Source organism: Clupea harengus, chromosome 17 (assembly GCF_900700415.2).
Source record: "Clupea harengus chromosome 17, Ch_v2.0.2, whole genome shotgun sequence".
In the NCBI taxonomy this organism is placed as follows: Eukaryota; Metazoa; Chordata; class Actinopteri; order Clupeiformes; family Clupeidae; genus Clupea; species Clupea harengus.
Genome location: NC_045168.1, coordinates 13,938,896 through 13,946,528, shown reverse-complemented (window position 1 = coordinate 13,946,528; position 7,633 = coordinate 13,938,896). Strand labels below are relative to the sequence as shown.

General features: G+C 42.5%; 2 long non-coding RNA genes across 2 annotated transcripts; both read right to left on the bottom strand.

The window, feature by feature from the left end:
• Window positions 1-5,529: 5,529 nt before the first annotated feature.
• LOC122133641 lies at window positions 5,530-5,752 on the bottom strand. The gene is made up of 2 exons (XR_006152914.1): window positions 5,653-5,752; window positions 5,530-5,615 (listed from the first exon to the last, which is right to left on the bottom strand). It is a non-coding gene; the product is annotated as an uncharacterized LOC122133641 (long non-coding RNA).
• A 2-nt stretch (window positions 5,753-5,754) lies between these two features.
• LOC116224394 lies at window positions 5,755-7,225 on the bottom strand. Its single transcript, XR_004165559.2, has 4 exons — window positions 6,850-7,225; window positions 6,378-6,417; window positions 5,867-5,971; window positions 5,755-5,769 (listed from the first exon to the last, which is right to left on the bottom strand). It is a non-coding gene; the product is annotated as an uncharacterized LOC116224394 (long non-coding RNA).
• Window positions 7,226-7,633: the final 408 nt, after the last annotated feature.

Sequence of the window (7,633 nt, the reverse complement as noted above, 5' to 3'; positions counted from 1 at the left end):
CAAAGTAAAATGGAGAATATCAGCTATCTTCTTCACCTTTCCCATTGCCTACCAATTCAGTTGTGTTCACTCACATCTGCGAGGGATTCACTAACTGATGGGGATGACAGGTTGTCCTTTACAACACTGCATTAAAGAAACTGCATTATGGTTATGATGGTTCCACTGATAATAAAATAGTGTGACTTTTATCACAATGATATGACTGCTTTAGTTCCTGTGCTTTCCTATAGCCCTCTGTTCACCTCGACATCTTCTCATAGGAACTATGAGCCAACCAAGCAAAACATATCTCGCAGGGTGACACATACCATAGGTGGTTATCTGAATTATTCAAAGCAAAGTTGGCAACGGAAATATATGTAAAAAAAGAGAAGTCATAAACAAGGGAGATTGGCAGATCCTCTTGAGCTCTGGTGGTAAGGCACACACACACACACACACACACACACACACATAAGACACACACACACACACACACACTCTTGCAGAGAGAGAGAGAAAGAGACATACACACAGACACACACACACACACACACACTCTTAGAAAGAGATAGAGAGAAAGAGAGAGAGATACATACACACACACCTGCTGCCATCCTGTCTGTCAGATTGACAGCTCCTAATTAAGAGGTGAGTTGTCACCTCTACCTGTGCCCTGAGGCCCCTGATTGACAGAGAGGTACCCCTACTGTGCTGCTCTCAAGAAATGATGGCAGCTGCTTCATTGGGCAGGAGAGGGGAGCAGGTGTGACATCAGGAGGACAGGAGCTCAGCCAATCAGTGGGAAAAATGCACACAAAAAGAGTTTTCAGTGACATCTCTCACACCTCGGTGAATGACAGATCAACTGAAGTTTGATTACATTTTCAGAGGCAGTTAGCAAGTCCGATTCAGCAAGCAGACCTGGACGGTCTCAGTGATGTGGGGATCGTTTGGGAGGAAAGGCGCGTTCAATTTTGTACAGCGTTCTGTCCTTTTAAAAAAGCCCATGATCCTGCATAAATCACACATAACTAATGGTGCAAGACAGTGAAAACCACAAAAATAGGACACCGTTCATGCGTGTCTTCTGTTGAAATAGCTTCATTACGGAGACAAAAATCAGCAAGTATTACGCTGTCGACAGTCATATGTCTCTTGGACACGCCATCAGTCTTCCTGAGAGCAAGACCCTTGGAGATTTGCATTTCTACCAGCAGACACTGACAAGATTTCGCTGCCGAAGACAGCGACATTTCATTACATTATGGCCAGACACAAGCCCACCGTACTCACAATCCTGGCTTCCAATCAATCATAGATATATTTCAGACCTGGATATTAGTTTCTGCGCCGTCAGCTAAATGAGATTGATGATCTCTGAGATGTTAACATGGGAGCATAAATGATAGAGTTTATAAAAAAAAGTGTGCCAGCTGTCTGTATTCACTCATCCACATCCTCTGTTCTCTCATCCCTCTCCTTTTGTTCTCTCTCTCTCTCTCCCTTTCTCTCTCCCTCTCTCTTTCTCCCTTTCGCTCTCCCTTTCTCTCTCCCTCTCTCTCTCTCTCCCTCTCTCTCTCTCTTTCCCATCAGTAGTATTTATGCCCCCCAGCGTGCAGGTCAGATCGTGCAGCTGAATCCCAATCAGAGCTGCATCACCAAACACGATCAGCGTATTAAGGGTGATCAATATTTTCCAAGCCTGATGAGAGCACGGATCGATGCCACAGGAGCGAGAGGCGAGAGCGACAGAGAGAGAGAGAGAGAGAGAGAGAGAGAGAGAGAGAGAGAGCACACACAGCCACGGTCATGGTCTCTTGGCAGCCCATGACTAGTGGTAGGATGATGAAATGGAATGGAAAGGCTCTGCTACACACACACTCACTAACGCACACACACACTCACTAACGCACACACACACTCATACAGAGAGAGAGAGAGAGATAGACGTGCAGAAACACACACAGAGGCAGAACCAAATTAAAAGTAAACACACAGAGACAGAGTACACACAAATGCAAACAAAATACACACATGCACGCACACTTCATCACAAACCTCACATACTCTCCACTCTACTCTCCTATCTTCACAAATATTCCCTCCCCTTCTACTACAATTTAGTAGGCTTTTGCTTCAAAAACACACACACACACAAACACAGCATTCTGTGCTTTATCTCTCTCTCTCTGTCTCTCCCCCCCCACACACACACAGACACACACACACACACACAGACACACACCTAGCTGTCACTCCAGACATAAAAAAAGCACCACACAGTAGAACGTGAGTGTCAGGATAAAAATGGTCTCAATTTGTGTGGTCCTCCAGTGGCTGCGTGTGCGTGTAGTCAAGGGTCAGCAGCTGGACAGGTGCAGGGGATGGGTGGACAGCCCCGGGGGATTAGAGTGGGGGTGGTGCCACCTCACTGACAGCCACAATCTCCACTGACGCACCCCAGCATCCACTCACCGTGTTCCCATGCAGCCGGAGCCCGGAGCCCCAAAGTGCTTCACTGCAGCCAGGGGAGGCACTTACTGTAGAGTGGGGGCCGCTGTGCCGGAGAGGTGGGACGAAGAGGGGTGTGCGGGGGGCGGGGGCGTTCAAATGTTCTGCATGTTGGTGCGCTGTACTCCTGCAGACGGAATAGCGAAGAGCTAATTGAAATAATTACTGAATATGCTGAATCCACTGAGTTGTGTTGCTATAAAAACTTGAAGGAAATGAATATCAAATGTGAGAACTGACTGTGATCTCACACATATTAGGAACACAAATGCTTGGCACTGGGGAAAAAGAATGAAAAAAATCCAAACTCTTACCATGACATGTTTCAATGAGAACAGTGCGTGTGTGTGTGTGTGTGTGTGTGTGTGTGAGAGAGGAGAGAGAGAGAGAGAGAGAGAGAGACAGAACACAGCCTGCTGATGATTGCACTATTATAGCTCAGGGGCTTAATGTGTCCCATTAGCAGGTATCTAATGGTAAGTCTATTATTGATTCATTGTAATGTTGTGTATATGTGTGTGTTTGTGTGCATATGTGTGTGTGTGTTTGTGTGTGTGCATATGTGTGTGTGTGTGGCCTGTAACCTTCCACACACTGACCATTCCTCTTGTCTTTGGGCTGCTAAATCCAACCACCACTTGTCAACATGTGATTGGTCAGTGCAGGCTCTGACCTCTGACCTCTGCCAGCACCTCACCATAAGACAGACAACACAGGCCAAGCCCACACGAGATCTAAATAGATTCCATTAGATTCAATTTCATGCAGACACACTCCAGTAGTCCCCAAAATAAGTCCATCTACGCTAATTGAGTAATCACATCAGTGGGAGAATCCAGATTTATCTGTAGGCAAACAAGAACTCACAGAGCGCAATCTATCTCCATTACATCTGTAGCGCAGTGGGTATGCATGCATAGGATGTATTTGTGGAAAAGCACATAACAAATGCCTTCAACAAAAATGGACAATGCAACATTAGCAGCAACACGATAAATCTCCAAAGCTCTGCCTGGGACTGAAATAAATGCAAGTGCACCTGAATCGTCAGTCTCCAAACAAATTGAATTTATTTATGTGTTTATATTCTTACACTTCTTGGACGGCAGTGACGCCAAAGGTCCATTTTGAGCCAGGGTTTCATGTATATATCCATTGTTCATTCATTCGGAGATAAAAGAATGTGGCTGATTTTATTTGCCACCACATCACATGCCTCTTATTCGTTGCAGATTGATTTACCCCGGTTCCTCGTCCTCAGGTCGAGTCGTTTATGCAGAGCTCAATCTTCCACAGCGATGGACGCCTGTTGAGGACAGCAGCAGTGCTCAGTTAGTCAGACCTCTAACCAACCAGTAGGGTCAGTTGCTTGGACACCAGCCAAGAGAGTAGCGTGATACTCCGAGACTAACAACAGGTAAAAAAAACAGGCAACAGATAGAGCAGGTGCAGGGGATCTGGGAAGGACAAATTACCCAGTGTGCACCACCTGACACAAAGAACCATGCCAGCCTCCCACTGCCTGCAAAGGTGAGAGGAGGGGGGAGCAGAGACACCACTCACAAGCTGTGAGGTGCTACCGCCATTACAGGAGTGTCGGTTTGGTGGCACGAGTTACCATGGGGAGGGGGGGGAGGGGGCATTTATAGCCAAACCCCAGTCAGACACAGCAATGAAGACAGCAGAAGAGGGTAATAAGACTTGTTTGTGATGGTAGAAATGAACAGTTTCAGATTGGAGATTTTTTTTATTGAATGAGCTATTTCCTGTCCATCTGCAGGGAGAGATTTTTTCACTGCTTTGCACATAACGCACTGCAAAAAATGCCCCTCTAGATTTAAGACAAATTATTACATATTTAAGCATAATTTTGCTTAAAACAAGCAAATTTGGCTGCCAGTGCGTTAAGCAAATTTGACTTGTTAAGATTTCTTAAAATAAGACAGCCTTCACAATTACTCCAAAAGCACAGAATGTCCTGAAATAAGACTAATTCCACTCATTTTAAACCATGTAGTTACTTAAAATAAGCCTGATGTCACTCAAATCTAGTGAACTTCTGAGGCATTAGTACTTGAAATAAGACAATTCAAGCACAGAATGTCCTGAAATAAGACTAATTCCACTCATTTCAAAACCATGTAGTTACCTCAAAATAAGCCTGATGTCACTCATATCTAGTGAACTTCTGAGGCATTAGTATTGAAATAAGACAATTCAGCACAGAATGTCCTGAAATAAGACTAATTCCACTCATTTCAAACCATGTAGTTACCTCAAAATAAGCCTGATGTCACTCAAATCTAGTGAACTTCTGAGGCATTAGTACTTGAAATAAGACAATTCAAGCACAGAATGTCCTGAAATAAGACTAATTCCACTCATTTCAAACCATGTAGTTACCTCAAAATCAGCTGATGTCACTCATATCTAGTGAACTTCTGAGGCATTAGTACTGAAATAAGAGACCATTCAGGCTTTTACATAAGACCACAATAATAAAAGTGAAATTTAGACTGACAACACTGATTTCAAGTCATCTAGTAACTTCCAAAGAAGTCTGTCATCACTCAAACCTGGAGTACTTCTTAAGCATTAAGTTACTTAAAATCAGACCACAAGCTCTTAAAATCAGGAAACGTGACACAACACATTATTTATCACTGTTTTATTAGCCTGTTAATGAAGAAAACCAATAACAGCCATTTGAGAGTAGTGAACAATAATAAGCATCAGAATGCTTAAATGTACTTAATTACATATTACACATAATGATTTAAGTAAACTGTCAGACATAAGGTACATTGACATCTACATAAACGATGACAATTCAGCAACACATCAAACAGTCAGAATTCATCAAACAGTCAACAAATCATTGACAAATGTAGCTGGAAATACATTGGACGTTGTGTTACTGTGTGCTGTCCTGACCTCCAGACATATAGAGAAAGAAAGAGGGGGGGGGGGGGGGGGGGATGACAGAGAGTGACATACAGTAGGAGGTTGACAAAGAGAGAGGGAGAGACAGACTAGGTTTGGATGAATGCTTGACAGTCAGCAAGCACCTTTTTATATGTTGTCGTCTTGTCACTCTCGTGAATAAAATCTTTGAGTACCTCTGTTTGTATTATGGACAATAGCCTAGCAATACACTTGGAATATGTTAACTGGAACACATAGTAGCATCCCATCAGTATCATGAGGGATTCCAGAAGCATGTCCCTTGGCAAGGTCATCAGTTACGCAAGAAGACATTGGGTCCTCAGATGGCTGAAAGCAACAAATTGGGGGAGGGGGGCAGAATGAAGTTAAACCACACACATGAAATTCACAAATGAAAGCATTATGTACTGACACTAAAACCCACCTCAAGAACATGGTACAGTGCCTCACTTGCCGACTTTTCTTGGAGGGGCGGTTGGGTAAGGGAACATTTTTGGGAGCGCCTCCAACAAGGCAATGGCCTGTGCAGCTGCAAACAAAGTGGTATAAGTTAATGTGCAATATTTATGATGACCCTGAAACTATGGATACATAAGAGCACTGAGTAAGCTGCAAGTCAATGTAATGGGTCACTTGTACAAATGACAAATGTAGTGGTGTTAGAACCCTCCAGTGACAACCACCAGTTTGCTGAGATTCAAGGAAAAGTGTAGTAGCATATCGGCTATGCCGCGATAATGACCACCTCACTGTACATTATCCCTTACACAGCTTTAAGTTTTTATTACTATTTTTGTTATTACATTTCTTACTGCCACTCCATGCCAGCCAGCTAACTAACTATTCACTTCTAGGGAAACCATGCATAGCCAGTCTAGCCACAATCTTTGGCTTTATCTAACCATCTTCTATCATATGTACTATCATAGACTTACCTTCCAGAAGTGACTGTGTTGTCTTGTCCAATTGCTCCATCTGTAATTTAAAGAAAAGGGTTGTTACTCTTTCAGAAAGAAAAAAATCTTCAACTTCAAGTCGAAGCTTCACTCAGGGTGGGGGATCCTTAACCTATAGAGTAGCTAGTTAGCTAAGAGCTCACCAACATTCACACTAAATGAATCCTCTGAACTTGCTTACTTTTTACAGACAAGACTACTAGGGACACTTTCTGACATTGTATTACCTGGCACTAGTTTAAAACATATGAGAGACGTTAGCTCAGTCGACATGGCTTCAATTGAATTATTGTGCTAGGTTAGCTGTCTTAGCTGACGTCAAGTGTGCTAGCTTTGTTTGCTAACAAGTTAATAACTTCAACCAGAAGTCTTGGTCTTTTACAAACATTTTTGTTTTCAATATTGCTGACGAATTACCAAAGTAGGCAGAGGTTAAATTATGTTAACTTACCTTTAGCTTTTGAAGTCGAAAGGCACAGCTCTTGTACTTGCTTCAGTTCACATCACTGGCATGCAGCTCAAGCGACATTTGAGATGTGTTGGGTGCGTTCGAGTGAATTCGATCCTGCCACCGAGTTTGAGGAAAACTTGTGGTTTATGACAACATTTCTGACTGAGCATCTTGTGATCAGTGGTAATCCACAAGTATCGCAAGTATATTTGACTGTGTTTTTTAAGTGATTTAGGTCACTTTTACTACGTGGTGCAATTAAGTGGTTGTTAAAACTCATATCTAGTTAAAAATAACTTGAATTATGACCTTTAATGCAATAAGAAAATAACAAGTGAATTTATGCTTGAAATGAGACGTTTTCAACTTGACACTATTGCTTAAAATAAGACTACCACACTTGAAATGGATTCTTTTAAGATAAAGTGCTCATATCTAGTGTTAAAGAACTCAAATTAAGTTCAAATGTGCTTATCAAGGCAGCGCAAGTAATATTTGCTTGAAATAGGTAAAAATAACCTTATCAAGACAACACTAGGTAAGTCCAATTTTGCTAAAAACAAGACCAACTAGATTTTTTCATCTTAATATAAGAATAATAACCCTAGGTTAGAAAAGCAGTTTTTGCAGTGCGGCTCCTGCTCTCACGAGCAAAAACCATGACATTTCATTGTCACATTGGCACAAGCACGACCAACATGATTCTGAGATCCAACCTCGGACACACTAAACCAAATGCATATTTTCTCTCATGAGGAATGCTCTCACAGCAGACTGAATCCTG